This window comes from Mesocricetus auratus, unplaced genomic scaffold (genome assembly GCF_017639785.1).
Source record: "Mesocricetus auratus isolate SY011 unplaced genomic scaffold, BCM_Maur_2.0 Super-Scaffold_100009, whole genome shotgun sequence".
Classification (NCBI taxonomy): domain Eukaryota; kingdom Metazoa; phylum Chordata; class Mammalia; order Rodentia; family Cricetidae; genus Mesocricetus; species Mesocricetus auratus.
In genome coordinates this window covers 72332071-72351311 of record NW_024429193.1, presented here as the reverse complement: position 1 = coordinate 72351311, position 19241 = coordinate 72332071, and the positions used below count along the sequence as shown (strand labels likewise).

Sequence of the window (19241 nt, the reverse complement as noted above, 5' to 3'; positions counted from 1 at the left end):
CTGCAGTCATATTCTCTTAATGCCTACCTGCTATATGCCTGCCTGAATGTTGGACAAAATCAACCTGTACTTACTTCCCACATCGTCTGTCATTGTACTTCCTTTTCTCGCTTGTCTAAGGTCAGTGGTCCTCTTTGACAAGTTGTTTTTACTGAGATAGTGAGAAAGGGTTAGGTAAGGATGGATTAACAGGAAGCCACTGATTTCTATCTGAAGAGCCCATGATAGGAGACATCCAACTCCAGAAGGTTTTCTTTGATCTCCACATGGGTGCTATGGCACTTACATGGACACACAATAATAATAAAAGTGAGACAGTCTATTCCAAGGAATTTTGCAGAAAAGAGACAGAATCACATGGAACTTTTTGTTGTCCTTTTGTTTATTTAAGTGGAGATTCTATTAGGGGTATATGAACATTAAAAGGTATGAAATAAAGGGGAGACAAAACCCACATAGTAATGAAGAACAGCTTAACTGCTCAACTTGGTGGCTGTTGCCTTTAATCTCAGCATTCAAGAGTCAGAAGAAGGATGCTGTGTGTTTGTTTTGTGTTAGTCATCTACTGCTGGGCATGGGGCCATTGTTAATTTGGATCTTGTTTCACTTGTTTTTAGTTAATTGGCTAAAGATCTTCTCAAAGAACCAATTCTTTGTTTTATTGGTTCTTTGTAATTATTTTCTGTTTGTTTCTGTTTTATTTATTTCAGTCCTGAGTTTGATTATGTATTGCCATCTTCTCCTTTGGGTGTTATTTTTTTCTTTTACTTGAGAGCTTTCAGTTGTGCTTAATTGTTACTAGTATGAAATCTCTCCAATTTTTATGTAGGTACTTAGTGTTATGAACTTGCCTCTTAGAACCACTTTCATTGTGTCATATAAGTTTGGGTATACTGTATTTTCATCTGCATTCAATGTTAAAAAGTTTTTTATTTTTTTCATGACCCATTGTCTCATTCAGATGGTAGTTTTTCAGTTTCCATGAATTTGTAAGCTTTCTATTGCTTCTACTGTTGATGATATCTAGCTTTAATTCATGGTGGTTGTATAGGATGTAAGGTATTATTTCAGTTATCTTGTATCTGTTGATACTTGCTTTGTGTTCAAGTACATGATCAATTTGGGAGAAAGTTCAATGAAATTTTGAGAGGACATATTCTTTTGTCTGTAGGCAAAATGTTCTGTAAACATCTGTTTTGAAAATAGGTGCATGTGATTAATGAAGTCATTTATCTCCTGAGGGAGGAAGTCTTCTGTACATATGTTTCTTTTATTGATTATAAGTGGACTAGGAGACAAGAAGAATTCTGGGAAATGTAGTAAGGAGAAGTCGCCATGTGATCCAGGCAGAAAGTGACATAGCAGAATTAGAGTATAAGCAGGAACAAGCAGGAAATCGCTCTCTCTTCTCTGTGAAGACGCTTAGTAAGTGAGGTGTGCTTGTGGCTTGTTCCTTCTCTCTGATCTCTCAACATTTTCCTCTATATGTGACTCCGGCCTCTTATTATCTAGACCAATTTAGGTCTCCGTTTACAATCTCCATCATTTCTCTGTTTACTTCTTGTCTGGATGATCAAATTATTGGTGAGAGTGTGGTATTGAAGTCACCCACTGTCAGTATGTGAGGGTCAATAAGTGATTTAAGCTGTAGTCATGTTTCTTTTATGAACTTGAACTTGGATGCCCTTGTGTTTGGTGTATAGACGTTAAGAATTCCAATGTCCTCTTGGTAGACTTTTCCTTTGACTATAGTGACCTTTCCTATCTCTTCTGGTGAGTTTTGATTTGAAGTTTATCTTTTCAGATGTTAAAATCAGTCAGTGGCTTGCTTCTTAGATCCACTTGCTTGGACTGTCTTTCTCCATTGTGTTTATATTTGAGTGATGTTTATCCCTGATGTTGAGGAATGGTCTTTGGGTGCAGCAGAAAAATGGATTGTGTTTTCAAATCCAGTCTGTTAGTCTGTGTCTTTTTATTTGGAAATGGAGACCATTGTCAAGGAGAATTGTGAATGAGCAGTGATTGTTGATTCTGATATTTTTTTGTTGTGATGTGGATTTTTACCCCCTTTTGATTTTCTAGTCTATGTTTTTTGGGTGTGGTTAACCTTTTCAGGTTGGTGTTTTCTTTCCAGTGCCTTCTGTAGGACTGGAATTTATAGATACATATTGATTAAATTTTGTCTAATCCTGGAATGACTTTCTTCTCCATCTATTTTGATTGTTTTGCTGGGTATAGTAGTCTGGGCTTACATCTGTGCTCTCATAGAGTTTGTATAACATCTGTCCAAGCTCTTCTGTCTTTTAGAATCTCCGTTGAAAAGGCAGGTGTTATTCTAATAAATTTGCCTTTATATGCTACTTGTTCTTTTCTCCTTGAAACTTTTAATATTCTTCTTTATTCTTTATGTTTGGTGCTCTGATATACGTTATGGTAAATTTCTTTTCTGATCCAATCTCCATCAAGTTAGGGAAATTTTCTCCTATGATTATGTTGAAACTATTTTATGTGCTTGAGTTTCTCCTTCTTTTATTCCTAATATTCTTAGATTGGATATTTTCATAGGGATTTTTTTAGATTCAACATTTCTTTTGATTGAGATATCTATTTGTCCTATCTTGTTTTCGGTGCCTGAGATTTTCTTCCATATCTTGAATTCTGTTAGTAAAGCTTACCTCTGAGAAGCCTGAGTTTCTAAATTTTCATTTCCAGTTTTCCATCAGTTTGAGTTTTCCTCGTTGATTCTATTTCCACTTCTATGTGCAGGCAGATTTTTATGTCCCTCTTTTCAGCTCCCAAATCATGACAGAGACTTCTCATTAGTTATGAAAGCTTAACCAATAGCTTAGACTTGTTTCTAACTGGCTCTTATAACTTAACCCATTTCTACATTCTCCCTTTGTTGCCTCTACTCTGCACTTTCCATGCTGCTTCCTCTGTCTCTGGCTGGTGACTCTCCATGTCTCTGCCCTTCTTCTTCCCAGTGTCCTCTCTGCCCCCAGAAATCCTGCTTAGCTTTTGGTCATTCAGCTTTCTAGTAAACTAACCTGAGTGACAAGTATTTACAGTGTACAAAAAGATTATTCTAAAGCATTTCCCCCTTTTTGTCTAAATAAGAGGGAAAGTTTTAACTCTAACATAATAAAACTATAAACAATAAGAACAACAGATAAGAATCACATTTACAATGTCCAATTCATTCCTATTTGGCATATTTGGAGAAAATAATCCATTATTTATTTTATCTTGATGAGTCCAAAACACCTGTCTATTTAGAATACATCTCTATTTGACCTTGAAAACATACCTAACATGACTACAAATTTGATTATTATAGGTGACTAATTACTAACCTGAATTTCTTTATTATCCTAAATAGTTTATAATAACTTTTAAGGACTAGAAATTTACATTACATTATTAAATGAGCTACATAGGTACAATACCTTAAATAAGAGTAGAAATGTATGTGCAGTATGTTCTAACAAGAATAACTTTAAATTTCTATCAATATACAAAAGTACCTTAAACAAGAGTAGAAACATATAAAGTACAACAAAAATCACCTTAAATTTGTAGAAAAATCTGTACAAATTCCATACCAATTAAAAATATTTGAGAGTGGTGCTTATTCAGCACTATACTTAAAAACCCACCCTTTTGTCCCATCATTTCTGTACTAGTTCCCCTTTTTCCCTTAAGAAAGAGATCCCTGAATCTAATCTCCTTTCGTTAGATTTTTTCCTGACCATGACCAACAACAACTTGTAACCAACCCAAACATCTGTTGACAAACATCTATAACCCATCAAATGATCAAAAGCCATCTACCTCATCTTTTGAAAATGTGGGCATCCTGTTTTCTAGACTGCTTCCTGTTATCTAGGGGCATTAGCATCTCTAGGAGATCCTGGGAAAGTTGAGGTAATCATCAAGTCTTGGGAGAGCTAGCTATAGTTGTTCAGTTTCTGTGCAATGAGAAAGTGTTATCTAGGGGCATTAGCATCTCTAGGAGATCCTGGGAAAGTTGAGGTAATCATCAAGTCTTGGGAGAGTTAGCTATAGTTGTTCAGTTTCTGTGCAATGAGAAAGTGCAAAGCTTATTTGAAGTCCTGGCTGGAGTAGTCTGTGAGGCTGGCCCATCTCAGCCAGCATTCATGTCTTGAACTGTTTTCTTCATTTCATTGTACTGTTTGTGTTTTCACAACAGTAGATTCAGTAATGGATTCATTTATACTATCTTTAAGGACTTCTAACATTCATAATAGGTATTTTGAAGTCCCTGTCTTGTGTTTCAGCTATATTATATTTCTTATGGTCTGTTGTACTGGGATTGCTTTGCTCTAATGGAGACAAGTTGTCCTGGCTGTTAATGTGATTTTATACAATGCCCAGGTGTCTAGATGTCTGTGTTTGAGCTGATTCTAGATGCTGATATCTGGTCTTGTGTTTGTTGGATGGATATTTATTTCGTTTGTTTCTTTGTCCTCTCTTGTTCTTAGGAGAATATGGTAGCTGTGGGCTGTCTGTTTCTGACACAGGTGTGGCCATTGGAGATCCCTGTGTAGACCTTCTTTCTGATTCTCTAGCCAGTGTAAACCCTAGGCATCATGCATGAAATGAATGCCAAAGTTGATCTCACTCAGGATATTCAGCCCTAAAATGGAAAGGGCCCAATAAACAGGGAAAGGAAGACATTTTTTTTCTTTTAGTGCCCCCAACCCACGGGACATTCAACATGGATCTGGAGGATACCTAGGAGAAAGATGGGGGACAAGAGATACTAGAAAGGACACCAAGACAGGGGTCTGATCAAGGTGACGAGACTTCATTCTTTCCAAGGAGTGTTTAAAGGGCTTGGAGGAGGAAGCAAGTAGGGGAGGGAATGGGGTGATGACCACAGCTGCAAGAAGGCTGTCAGGGCAAAAGGTCAGTGGGAGAGGTAGCCTCCTGTGTTGTCCGGTAACCTAATCCGCAGGGCAAAAGGTCAGGGGTAGAACCCCCTGTGTTGCTTGGTAATCTGACCGTAGGTTCTTATTTTATCTTCCTCAATCTTACTCTATGGCCCAAAGCCTTTCTCCTGAAGGACTTGGGGGCTTTCTGTTGAGCTCATCTTTAACTGACAATTAAGCTACAGGCCTGTTTCTGGAGTTTAGCAGAGGTAGCAGGGTGGTCTGGAGTCACGTCCTATCTATGAGGACTTAGTCATGTCTTCTCTATGAGGATGTGATGCTGCTGCAGCTGGTTTATGGCTGGAGGCCGCTGACATTTTAGCCTTTAATTTGGCGTAATAATAGATTTCTAGAATATTTGCAAAAGATGTACAAAGAATTTCACATGATCTTTATCCAAATTTTCCAAATCTCACTTTACCCTTTACCTGTACATGTGGACACATGTGTGCACATACATTTTTTCTTGCCTGTTAGCAAGTTGTAACTGTGATGTTCCTTCCCTGCTCAACCCATCATTGTATTCTCTCAAAGGAGAAAGCATTCCTTAACATAATCACAACAGAACAATCAAAGTCAGAAAATTATTAGCAATATAATTATCTAATTTTCAGGCTTCCTCAGAATTTTCCGATTGCTGTAATAATGGCCTTTAGAGAAAAAAAAAAGAATCCCGATGATGCCTTACTATATGTTGTTATGTCTTGCTGGCGTCCTTTCACCCAGAACTGCCCTTTTCATGATATTGACATATGGAGGAACACAGAACTGCTGGTTTTTTCAGACATTCATCAGTTTGTGTTTTGTGTTTCTCCATGCTGAGTTTCAGATGTTGTTTTTGGCAGAAATGACACAAGAGTAGTTGCATGTCCTTTTGAGTATGTGTTAGCCATTGATGATGATTGTCTTGGCATCTGGAATCTGAAAAGACACCAGTGCAGCCTTGGGGCTGCTGGAGACAGGGTAGTGCTCAGGTTCTTCTCTTTGAAGGTTTATTTATCTTAGATTATATAGATATAGTCACGTGCCTGTGCATATGCATCTATTTGTGTGTGTGTGTGTGTGTACATATATGTGTGTGTGTGTGTGTGTTTGTATAGAGAGAATATATGTGTACCATATGCATGCAATTACCCACAAAGGCCAGAAGTGGGTGTCAGATCCCCCAGGGATTACAGGCAGTTTTAAGCTCTCCCTTTGGGAGCTGAGAACTAATTGATTTTTCTGCAAACACAGTAAGTGTTCTTTGCTGCTGAGCCATTATCTCCAGCCCCTGAACTATCCCTCTAATTTACTTCAGTCAAGACCACTCTATGACCTTACCATCATTGAGCTTGTACCCTATCGAGGCTAGTGGGTATGTCTCTGACTTCTTTGCCAATTACATCTCTAGCTTTAGTCTCTGTATATTATTTAAGTGGCACCCAATTGTAAACTGACTCCTGAATCCTGACCACATCCAAATGAGAACAGGCCCCTTATATCTTCTCCTAAATTACCTAATACCAACCTGAATTCTTTTCATCTCTGTGTGTGTGTGTGTGTGTGTGTGTGTGTGTGTGTGTGTGTGTGTGTATGTGTGTGAACTCATCTGTGCAAAACAAGTACCTTTTACCTGCTAGGCTGTGTCGCTAGCTCATGCCCCTGATTTCTGATCCCTTATGCTTCCATGTGCCAATTGTTAGGATTTTAGGCATGAACTGACACAATCAGTTTTATGTGGTGATTAGCAAATGCTTTATCTACTGAGCTACAGCCTGAACATCTGATATAGCTTTTAGTCTGGCAGAAGACTGCTTCACTATCTTTGAAACAACTTTTTCACTTAATTTTGATATATGCTCCATATGCTCACAGAATTTTTTTTATTAACCATAAGACTAGCTGTCATCAGGAACAATTAATTTTCCTCTCAAATTTTTTTACTATTGAGTTCTGTGAACATCAGCATCCATAAAAATACACTTGCTACTGATGACACAGAGTTGTTGCTTGGTACATGAATCCAGCCATTATTATCATGTATTGTTTGTGTCCTTTCTCCTCTACTGTTTAAGCTTCTCAAATAACAATGTCTCACACTTCATATCAGAAGCACAAGAACACATTCCTAGGGTGATGGAGAAATGGCTCAGTGGTTAAGAGCACTGGCTGTTCTTCCAGAGGTCCTGAGTTCAATTCTCAGCAACTACATGGTGACTCACAACCATCAGTAATGAGATCGGGTGCCCTCTCCTGGCATGCAGGCATGCATGCAGGCAGAACACTGTATACATAATAAATAAAATCCTTTTTAAAAAGCTATCCAGTGAAGGTATCGAAATTTATTTTAAAAAAACACACATTCGTATTTACTATCAACAAAATACTGAAAGCAAGCACATGGCACATAAATTGAGTGGGAAATATGGCCATCACTGGATCTTAGTTCCTTAGGCTCACTAGATAAGTTCACATCAATGACATGTATCATGATGAGAGAGGCTAGAGGGATGGCTCAATGGTGAGGAACACTGGCTGCTCTTGTAGAGGACCCAAGTCTGATTCCCAGTATCCACAGATGGGGCCTACAACTATCTGTAATTCTACTTCCAGGGTATTCAATGCCCTCTTCTGGCCTCCTCAGGAACTTTATGTTACTCATACAAATACAGCATGAATATTTGTGAAAGTCATTTAGACTTTGACAATATCTGTGTGTAAAAGTACCTGAGTATGTATTGAACTGATCAGCTCAGTCTAGAGGTATCATATATTGAAATGATTTAGCGATGGGTTTTCAACACTTATTCACTTGCTTTTCCTTTCAAAATACTTATGTTTCTGGGTGGGAGTATAACACATAATGATGAAATGATATGCTACAGTTAAAGTGGTTGAGGATAGAGTCAAACCCAGGCAATTCGACTCACAGGCCTTGACCCTGTAATATATCTCTCTTCCTCATCAAAGGAATACCTGTCAGTTTTGCTCTCTGTAAGGAGAAGATACTCTGCCTTGCACTGTTTCTTTTTAAAAAGTTAGATGTTGTGTTGTGCCCAAATTATGAACCCCCAAATCACTAAGAGGCCCATTTCAATGCAAAAGCAAAGGCTCTTTTATTGTTTAATGAACTAACCCCATTACCTCGGACCTTTCATCCATTCACCTAGGCGGATGACTGGAGAAAGACCACCGTGGATGGCTGGAGAAAGACCCCAAGCAACCTTGAGGCAGGGATCTTAAAGGGCAGCATAAGGGGAGTGTCTAGGGGTATGCAACAGTCTCAGAACTGATGTGCTTCCAGGCTTGGGCAACCTGTCCTGTGTTGATTGGTCAGCTGGTTGTTATGGCCCATAGGCCCTCCCAGGGTGCTTTCTATGCTCTGTATGTCACTGTCACTGTTGTGCACTTGTCCATAAAGCATACCCAGAGCTGTAAAGCACAGCCCTGCCAGCTAACTTCTGATTGGTTCCTTGCCACAAGGAGGGCATCTGACCTCCTACAGACCAGGACTGGGAGGATGGGGGGGTAAGGTCAGATAAGGACATGTTAGCCTGTCATGGCTACTAAAACAGGGGTGGGGGGCCTGGTCCCTTCCCCTGCATTTCTCCCTTCTTAAAGTACCTGTGATAGGACTCAATCTTGAGTCCTGCCTGTTAGGGGCTCTAAGGGGTGTTAATAAGGCCTGCCATTAGCTGACAGATTTTTCTGAAGGAGTGGCATTTGTATCTGTCGTCATATTGTCCTCTATGTAAGGGAGTTTCCTTTTAACTTAGCATCTCAACCAGGGAAAGGGGGCAATGTATTCTTTCCCATGCTACTTCCTGCTGACTTTGGGACGCATGCAGTTAGAGACCCAAGAAGGCTGAAATGCTAGTCAAAAGCAAAAAGGGAATTCAGGCAATGGGGTACCTATCAGAAGCAGCTGGTTGGCAGACTCTGTTGAAGAGAGGGGGGTGTCCACATCGGCTGGACTGGTTTATATCCACAGCATGTCCAGAGCTCGCATTCTTAAGGAGCTGGCTGTGGTCAGCAACTGATGCTCAAATGTGTCTTTAGAACCATAGTTTTAGTGACCAGACAGGGTGGGAGTTTCAAGACTAAGGCAGAAAATCCTGTCCTCAGGAACAAACAGGTGTGATAACATAGGCTGTACTTATCTGAAGTCCTTTTGACCTATGAAAAGTGGAACCAAGCTGTATGACTTTTGATCCTCTGAAGCCTAGGTAATTTTTGTTATACAAAAGGACATAAAGGTTATAGACACATTAGCATTATCAATCTGTACTGAAATTCACATTGTAGAAAAAGCAGATATCTGGGTATCTCTATATTGAGTCCTAGAAAAAAAACTACAGATTTGGGGCTAGAAGCATGTACATTTTTCTTCTGTCTAGAGAGCCAGGTATGAGTTAGACAGGGGTGTCTTTGGCCTGATGAAAAGCCCTTTAAGTTTATACTTATATGACAACCAAAATAAACCTAAAAACCTTGAGTTTGTGATTGAGCAGCAGATCTTACATTTTTTACATGCTTTGATCCTTATTGAGGAGACATATTAAGGCTTGATTTTTACGTAAATAAAATAAGCTACCAAGCTGACTATAGTCTTGTGGATTTGACTGACTGATGCTGCCAAGCTGACAATCATTAATACCTTCAGAGATCTTAGAAGGATAATTTTATACAGTTTCCAATCTATTAAAAAAATGACAGGTAGCAGTCCATATGCGGCCATACCCAAGTCTCCATTAGCATTGGAGGCAGAAGTATCAAAGGACGGCATCAATCTTCACCAGGCCTGTGAGCGTTTTCTTTCTCTTCGTGGAAGAGAGAGACGTAGAAAAGACTAACCTTGTTTTGTCTAGGCAAAGGAGGTGCAATTAATTTTCCAGTGTCCAGTAGCTTGGTCCACAGTTTGGGCCAGGTCCTGCAGGTGTCACATTTGAGCATCTCTCCCACTGGTCAGAGTCGACACAATCCAGGTGCAGGAACTGGGGTGCCTCGTAATCTTTGGAGACTTTGGGTCACTGTCAGGATCTAGCAGTCTGTCTGATATTAGGAACTTTTAAATTAGCACATTAAATTCCACATTCTGCGGGTCTCTGTAGCATTAGAGGTTTGTCTGCCTTAAGCTTAACTGTTGAAAACATAAATTATATTAAGTAGTATTTTAAACATAACAGCTTTTATAAAACTAGAACTTTACACTGTGAGGTTTAGCTTTAAAAACAATTACTTTAAGTTGAAGCTCTTTAAGTACAAACATTAACAATGAAAACATTTTTAAAACATAAATATCTTATAACCTGATAAATTTAAACATTTTAAAAACTGTTCTTAAAAAGAAATTTAAAAATTCCTTAATGTCTTTTTGTAATATTGAAAATTAATATATCCTTTATGCCTTTAAAACCATTGTCATCTGGTGACTGTTAGATTACAAGGCTTAGCATTCCTGTGTATAGAAGCATTAACATTTTAAATTTTAACTTTAAAAATTGTTTATAGGATGGTACCTCATAATTTCCACGTGGTCACCTTCAGTCAAGATGGCGGTCCAAGTGTCTTTCTCAACTGCAGCAAAATGGCTGGCAGCTAGCCATGTGGCCAGCTTGCCATGTGACTGACTGCAAAATGGTGGCGACCTGCACCATTTCTATTTTAGGTCTATGCTTGTAACAAAACTTAGATTAGTCCAGAAAACAGATAGAAGTTTTGGTTTTGGGGTTTTTGTTTTGTTTTGGTTTGTTTTTTTTTTTTTTGTTTTTTTTTTTTGGTGTTTACGAGACAGGGTTTCTCTGTATTGTTTTGGAGGCTGTCGGTCCAGCCTGGCCTCAAACTCACAGAGATCCGCCTGCCTCTGCCTCCCGAGTGCTGGTATTAAAGGCATGCGCCACCACTGCCCGGCCAGATAGAAGTTTTTAATGAAACAAGCATACATAATTTTCTTTTGAGAAATAAACAGAACTTCTTAAACAAAATTAACTTAATATGGTCAAAATTTTAACTTACATTACCAATTTTGTAAATTCAGTATTTGTAGATATGAAAAACCACAGCGAACAGTTCACATCCTCCAAGTCTCTGCATTTTCTGTTACCTTCAGTCTCCCTCCTTAGACATTCTCATTTTAGAAAGATTGTTTTTCCTTTGTCTCTTTTTATTATTTGAGTCTCATACCTTTTTTTCCTCATCCTTCTAGTTAACACAGAAACCTTTACCAAAGTACATCTTGTGGTTTTAATACCTTTAAGGCTGTTCTGTTTCTGTGGAAAGACTGGATCTGGTGCCATGTGCTCGGGGCAGGGAGCTCTGGCAAGGGGGAAAAGCTGGCAGCTGGTTCCTTCGCCAGCATGTCATGTGAGCAGTGCAGAGACCTGGCAAGTCCCTGGCCTCTGCTCAAGGAGATAGTCCAAAGAGGCCCCGGAGGCTCACCTGCCCTGACGCTCTTCACCACGTGTGTGGGGCAGAGATACCCCATCTTCCCATCCTGCACACCTCACAGGCAGGCTCAGCTGTGAGGACAGAGGAGAGAGCCTCACAGGCCAGGCTCAGCTGTGAGTTGGAGTCCAGGGCAGCCACCTCCCTGAGTGTGCAGAGACAGGGAACCCTCCTGCTGCACGCTCTAACCCATGGCACATGGCAAGAGGGACTCCTGCCCCCATGCCCCAAGTGCTCAGAGCAGCAAGAAAAGACCCCTGGCCCGTGCCACGTGTGTGGGCAGGTAAGGGAGAGAGAGAGAGAGAGAGAGAGAGAGAGAGAGAGAGAGAGAGAGAGAGAGAGAGAGAGAGAGAGAGAGAGAGAGAGAGAGAGAGAGAGAGAGAGAGAGAGAGAGAGAGAGAGAGAGAGAGAGAGAGAGAGAGAGAGAGAGAGAGAGAGAGAGAGAGAGAGAGAGAGAGAGAGAGAGAGAGAGAATGAATATGGCGTCTGGCTGGGCTCAGCCGAGGTCTGCAGCCACCACCAGAGTAGTCTATCAGAAAAGATCCCAGTTGGAGTCCAGAGCAGCAGCTGTTCAGCTGGACCTCCTGGGTGCCAGAGTCAGGACAAAGAAAGGCTTATTAACACACAGCACAAATGTAAAACCAGGACATACAGCACATTACAAACACAGACTAGACTGACTAGGGCCCCCTTGGATCTCCAAAGTCTTTCAAGAACCTTCAGATGGAGCGGGCAACTTGGTCTTTGACCAAGTCCCCTCCTACAGATTGGGGGACCTGATCCCTGGGTCCCCTTCCTGCTGCTGCCACCTGAACCCCCGTCCTGAATGAGAGATTGGAGCATCCTCTTAATCAATCCCCGCAGACCTACCCTTTTATAACACGTCTGTCAGGGGTCTATTGGCTTGCCCTACCTACAGATTTCACTAGCGTACCTACAGAAACATAAAATCGCAAATACCTGACACAGAACATACAGCTCAGGATCTGTCAAGCCAGCACAACAGATGACACAGAACTAGCAGGCTGAGAATCTCAGCAGATCAGATAATGAACCTACCCAACCTGTTGGTCTCCCAACCAGCTGGAGATGAAACACAGCCCAGTCAGCCTCTCCAGAGGGCCTCAGGGAACCCAATTCTAATCCATTGGGTCCTCCGAACTGCAAGCAGAGTGCAGGCTTCACAGAAACCAGAGCTTAAACAACCAGAAACAAAGACCAAAGTTTCAACAGCCAGAGACAGAAAGCAGAACTTGAGAGCTTACCCGGGCAAAAACAGGAAGTTACCTGATGTGGTGCCATGTGACTGAGTGCAAGGGAGTGTGGGTTGTGGTGGATTTGGGGGACCCAGGGAGAAACCCCAAATGTTGTATCCAAATTCTGAACCCCCAAATCACCAAGAGGCCCATTTCGATGCAAAAGCAAAGGCTCTTTTATTGTAGTTCTTTAACAAGTTAACCCCATTAGCTTGGGCCTTTCATCCATCCACCGCAGCAGTGGATGGCTGGAGGAAAGACCTCGAAAAACAGGAATCTTAAGGGAGTGTCTAGGGGTATGCAACAGTCTCAGGATTGGTGAGCTTCAGGGCTTGGACAACCTGCCCTGTGTTGATTGGTCAACTGGTTGTTATGGCCCATAGGCCCTCCCAGGGCGGTTGCTATGCTCTGTATGTCACTGTTGTGCACTTATCCATAAAGCACACCCAGAGCTGTTAAAGCACAGCCCCACCAGCTAACTTCTGATTGGTTCCTTGCCACAAGGAGGGCATCTGACCAGGACAGGAGCCGCAAGGTCAGATGAGCACATGTTAGCCTGTCACGGCTGCTGAAACGGGGCAGGGTGGAGGGGACTTGTCCCTTCAGTTCTGTCCTCATTGATATGACAAAATACATATCCAAAGCCATTTAAAGGAAGAGTCTATTATGATTCGCAGTTAGGGTGCAGTTCACCATGGCAGTAAGGTATGTGTAAAGGAAGATAGACATCCAGTCACATTGCATCCTGTCAAGAAAAGCAATGCAGGAGTTAGCTTTCTCTTTCTCATTCATTCTGGGACTCCATGGTCTGTTTCCAGGTTCTTGGACTCTTGTTTTTAAACATGATCTATTCAGAAGCAAAGAGAAAGTAAAGAGTAGATATCCTAAAAGGGAACAGTGGCTAAATGAGGTTTGCTTAAGAGCTCTTGGTTACTGCAGGTCCCAGAGGATGTGCTAATTGCTAGGCATGAGTGTGGGTGAGTGTTTTTGCTGGCTGGCTGGCTTTATCCATTGACAGGCTTGGGCCTTAGCTCACCTTTTATGTGCAGGTTCTTTCCCATGGCGGACCTGATTTTAATCATGAACACCCACTCATGATGGTATAAGTGGTAAATAGGGGACTATTTATTTAATTTATTCATTCATTCATTTTGCTTAAAACTCACAGGACAAGGTTTCCCATACTATACACTCATTCTAAACTAGTCTAGACTGAACTGACCCACTGTCCCCAGTTGCCAGGAACATTCCAGGATGTGTTTAGCCAAAAGGGAGTTACTCAGGGATTCTAAAGCTTATTGGGGTGGAGGGACAGACCAGTTGCTTTGTTTAAAGAGAGATGTGCACGCGTCTCAGTGCAGGTGGAGGCCCTGATTCCTAAATGCTTTCTTAGGAATATGTGTGTAGCTCAAGCTAAGCAGGTGTCCTGGGGTTTCTGTTGCTGTGAAGAGACACCATGACCACAGCAACTCCTGTAAAGGAAAACATTTGATTGGGACTGGCTGACAATTTCAGAGGTTACAGCCATGATCATTATGATGGGAAGCATGCAGGCAGACATGGTGCTGGAGAAGGAGCTGAGAGTTCTGCATCAGTGTGAACCATTAGGCCTGGTGTGAGCTTCTGAGACTCAAAGCTCACTCCCCTAGTGACACACTTCCTCCAACAAACCACTCCTACTCCAACAAGGCCACACCTCCTAATAGTGCCAGTTCCTATAGACATATGGGGGCCATTTTTATTCAAAACACCACAGCAGGGCCACAAGTTGCTTTCAGACCTAACATGGAATGCTGCTGCTCACAGTTAGGGTGGATCTCCCCACCTCAGCTAATCTAATCAAGATAATTCCTCCCAGAAATGCCCAGCGGTTTCTGTTCTGAGTGACTCTAGGCTCAGGAAGCTTGACTGAAAAATGAACCAGCGAAGACCATAAAGGACATGGAAGCTGTTTGGGCAGTTAGTGGTGCTTGTAACCATTGGGCAGTTAGTGGTGCTTGTAGCCATTGGGCAGTTAGTGGTGCTTGTAGCCAAACATCTCTGGTCTCTAGATCCTCTGCATTTCCTGCCTCTTTCTTGTGATGGGATAGTTGTTAACTTTCAAACCCACACCACTGAGGCCCCTATTTAACATATCAAAGCAGACCTGGCCCCTTGTTCTCCAGTTTCCCTGGAGTTACAGAGTACAGCATGCATAATCCCCCTCTACCCTGCACTCTCCAGCCCAGGGGCTGAGCTGCCCCTCCCCCAGCGACCTTTCCCTCTGTAATCCAGACATTTTGGTTACCCACCCTGCTGTACCTTTGTCCTCCTGGCTGCCTCACCTGATTCCTCTCTTTCCTTTCCTCTCCTGTCCTTTCCGCTCCCCCCTCTTCCAACATGGCTCAGCGTCAAGACCACTGTGGTCTTTTCCGGACGTATCTGCCTCTGGCTATGCTCTCCCTTTTATCTACAATAAACTTTCTCCCCCACCGTACCAAGAAGCAGTCATGTCCTGTCCTTTTCCTTTTTATTTCCTTTTTCCATTCAGTGGTGTCAGGATATTGTGCTCACTGTACAGGAGACAGAAGTGACATGTGTGTTAGCTTTCTACCACAGTGCCAAGATGCCTAAGATAATCAACGTAAAGGGAGGAAATGTCTGTTTAGGCTCGTGGTTGCTGTGAGCCTGTGGCTTGCCAGCATATCACCGTGGGAGGGCATGCCAGAATGGGGTGCCCTGAGTCAAGAGAGGAGGAGGAGGATGAACCACAGGTCATTATCTTCAAGATGGACACACCCCTTAGGACCTAACCTCCCTTATGCTCTGTCTGCCAAAGACTCCACCTGTCTCAGTAGTATAGCTTGTGAAGGACCAAGCCCTTTAGCACATGGGCCTTGGAGGGACATGTATGCAAACCCAGGAAATGTGTCACTTTGGGCCAGGGCAAGCACTCTAAAAGGTTCTCGCCCATCTATGAAGGACGCATGAGCTTGAACCACTGAGTCCCTAACATGAGCAGTCTTGCTGCTGGCGTGCAGTCGACGGAATGTGAGCAACAGTGAAATGCTGCGTCTTAATCTGCAGAGCTCTGTGAGCTCCGCTGAGGTGGCCTGACGTGACTCACCCAGGAGAGAGTTAGGCAGAGAAATTGCGGTAAGATCTTTTAGTTCTTGTTTTGTTTTCCATCTGAATATCTTCTATTAGACTGCGGTGGGCTACAGGGAGACTGCCTGGGGAATCTTGTTCTAAATGAAACATCTGTTAGCATGGTGAGAGCTGAAATGAATTAAAGGAAACACTTTAAATCTCTGAGGTAGACATACCAGACTAGGTGACTCACATTTTGTGCCGGGACAGGATCAGAAAGATAGTTTTGCAACTTGGGTTACAGGAAAATGATGCTGAACATTAATAGAAAAGACTGCAGAGGACAGTAGCTTTAGAAAAAGAGGTCATAAAACGAAAAAGAAAAAAAACACCTTTTTAAAGGCTGAGCACGATGGCATGTGACAGAGATCCTAGCACTCAAGGTATTGGAATAGGACAGCTGAAGGTAAAAGGCCAGCCTGGGCTGCAAAGTTAAAACCTTATCTCAAAAACCAGTAAAGTAGCTTGTTTAGTATCAATAGCTGTGCTAAGCACTGTCTACCCCGGTGATTCTCAACCTTCCTCTTGCTGTAGCCCTTGAATATAGTTCCTCATGTGGTGACCCCAACCATAAAATTATTTCCTTGCTACTTCATAATTGTAATTTTGCTGTTATGACTTGTAATGTAAACATATGTTATTTGTTTACAATCCAAAGGGATTGCAACCTGCAGGCTGAGAATTGCTACCCTAGAATGTACTGCGTATTCACAAAGGAATTTAGGGTCACTCACGCTTGTTGATTGTGCAACTATTTTTTTTCAGTGCTGGAAATTAATGCCAGAATCTTACATATGCAAAGCAAGAGTTCTACCACTAAGTTACAGCAACAACCAAACCACTAGTGAACACCTTTAAAGCACTGCACTGGATGCTGTATGCCAAGTCATAAGTAGAAAGTAATCTTTGTTTTTAATGGAGTTCTTAGGCTAACAGCGGAGATAGTCTTATGTACAAATGATCATCAAACTGCAGCTCTACAAAAACTATGCCAAGGCTTGGGATGTGCTCGGTAGTTGAACACCTGTTGAGCATGAGGGAAGCTCTTGGATCAGTCCTCACCATGGAAAGAAAGAAATGGAGGAAGGAGGAGGGGAGAAGAGGAGAAAAATATGTTGGATTTCATCGTGCTCAATTTTAGGAATGGTGGAGGAGGGCTATTGTCTAATGTTAGTGGATGGAGTGGGGCGGGGGAGGAACCCAGATATGGTGCAGTCACAATTCTGGACATATGCTGGAAGACAGGAAGTACTAAATTAGAGTTTAGGGAGATTTGTGGGAGATCAAGTGGTTAAATGAAGCAAGAAAGCAGTGATCTACAGTGATGGGTTTATGAATGACCAGTTTGCAGAGAGATCCAAAGAATCTGAAGAGTGTGTGGCAGCCACACTTAGGAGGTACAAACTGGATTTTAAGGAACTTGGAAGACCATCATCCTATGGTAAAGAAATAGAGCTAGTGGCCATATAAAGCAGCTGTAGGTGCCAGGCTCCAGACTAAATGACAGGGGGCACAAATTCCAGAGGCTAAATGGCAGATCAAGCACTTTGCAGTTTTCTTTCATTTTCTATTCGGGATTGGAGGACTCAAGCAGAAAAGGAAGAAGAGTGCTGTCAAAGCATTAGGGTCTGGAAGACAGAGATGGGGTGGGGTGGGCTGACAGGGTGTGGCATATTCATCATGCACAGATGAAATGTCTGAGATAGAGAGAAGAGGGAGGACGTCCTCCTATTGCTCGCAGTTTCAGGTGTTTCTGCCCATAGTGGCTTGGCCCCATTGCCTTGCGCCTATGCCAAGGCAGCATGTCACTTAGAAATGCAGGTCCAGGAGGCTACTAACCTCATGACTGCAAAGCTGCACAGGGAGAGGAGAACGGAGCCCCAGGGCCCATGTATCCCCTTCATGGGTGCATATATAGTTAATGTCCTTAAATTCCTCCCAGGATCCTGTCCCCGCCTCTGGCTTAACAATCTTAGAACAGTGTCAGAGCCTGGAAGCCAAGCTTTTAACACACGGTTCCTTGGGGGATATTCCACATTCAGACTGTAACACACACCATGGAGTGAGATGAGGCAGGACAGCACAGAGTGCATGAAATGGGATGGCATGGAATGAAACCAAAGTCTCACGGAAGTGCAGCAGCGGCTCTCTTTGGAAAATAGATAAATTATTTATTTTTTAAAGAGAGGGGGAGGAGAATGGTGTGAGTATAGATGAAGAGTCATCATGGAAAGAAAGGGAGATTAAAATTTTTGCTGATTACTATGAAGAGTCTGAGGAAAGCAGGTGGGCAGTGAATTGTAGCTTCAGGTAAGCCTGAGTAGGTTTGAGAAGAGTAGAAAAGGTTGGTATAGCTATTGTGATTGTACCTGAGAACCATCTAACCAACTAGAGATCACCACAGCCATGTCGATCATTCTAGGGCTTGAAAAATTCTGGGCAGAGGAATCATTTTGTGTGTGTGTGTGTGTGTGTGTGTGTGTGTGTGTGTGTGTGTGTGTTGTAATGCACACATGCATGTGATGTTTCATTGCAAGGAGGATGTTGATAATCTTCCTCTGTTGTTCTCTGCTTTATGCCCTTAGTACAGTGTCTCTCACTGAACCTGAAGCTCTCTGATTTTTGGGTTTTTTTGTTTGTTTGGTTTTTGGTTTTTGTTTTTGTTTTTTTTAGCTAGACTGGCTTTTGTCTCTACCTCCCTCCCTAGAACTGGGATGCAAATACATGTTATCACAACTAGGTTTTTTTTCATAGATTCTGAGGATCTAAACTAAGTTCCACATGCTCACACAGCAAGTGTGAGCCATCTCTCTATTGTCCAGGATAATCTTTAGTTTTTCAGGATTTTTATCCTGTGTGTTGTGAGAAAAAAACAACCTTACGGGCCATTCACTCAATACTAGCATTGTTCCCAGGGTTTGTAATAAGCAAAACCACCCAGTCTTATTTCCAGATACTTGAGTTGAGGATCAGTCAGCTGACATTTCATACCCTGACAACACAGGAGAATCAAGTTGCTGCACTGTCTGTCCCAGGTATGTTTAGGAACCTAAGATCAGATTGTAATATTCATAAAAGCTTTGCTAAAGATTCGGTAATGGACATAGTCCTATACGTCCACTTGGCTATGAATTTATCATTCTCAGTCTACTTTGTACTTCCATCCTCACCATGAGCATTTCTAACATCACTAAACACAGTTGCACAAATGTGATGCTAATTCTAAGATTTTATTAGGCAGTGTTCTACTAAACCCCAATAAAACACCTGACTTTATAAGCCTGGCTCTTTGCCCAAGATCGTGGGGGTGAAGCAGAGCCAGCTAAAGGAGCCCCGGACCTTTTGCCTTTTGGGGAGTTCCTATTGAGATCTCCAAGACCTCCATCTAACAAAAAGAGAAATGGAGCCTGGAAGTTTGAACCTACACCTGCTGACTGTGTCCACAAACACTGTTCTGGAAATGCTGATGTAGGAACAT

The 19241-nt window shown here is 42.1% G+C and overlaps 1 protein-coding gene across 3 annotated transcripts in view; it reads left to right on the top strand.

Moving 5' to 3' along the window:
- The window catches only part of Fgg (fibrinogen gamma chain), a 146242-nt gene that overhangs the window by 30280 nt on the left and 96721 nt on the right, over positions 1–19241 (top strand). The window lies entirely within an intron of this gene.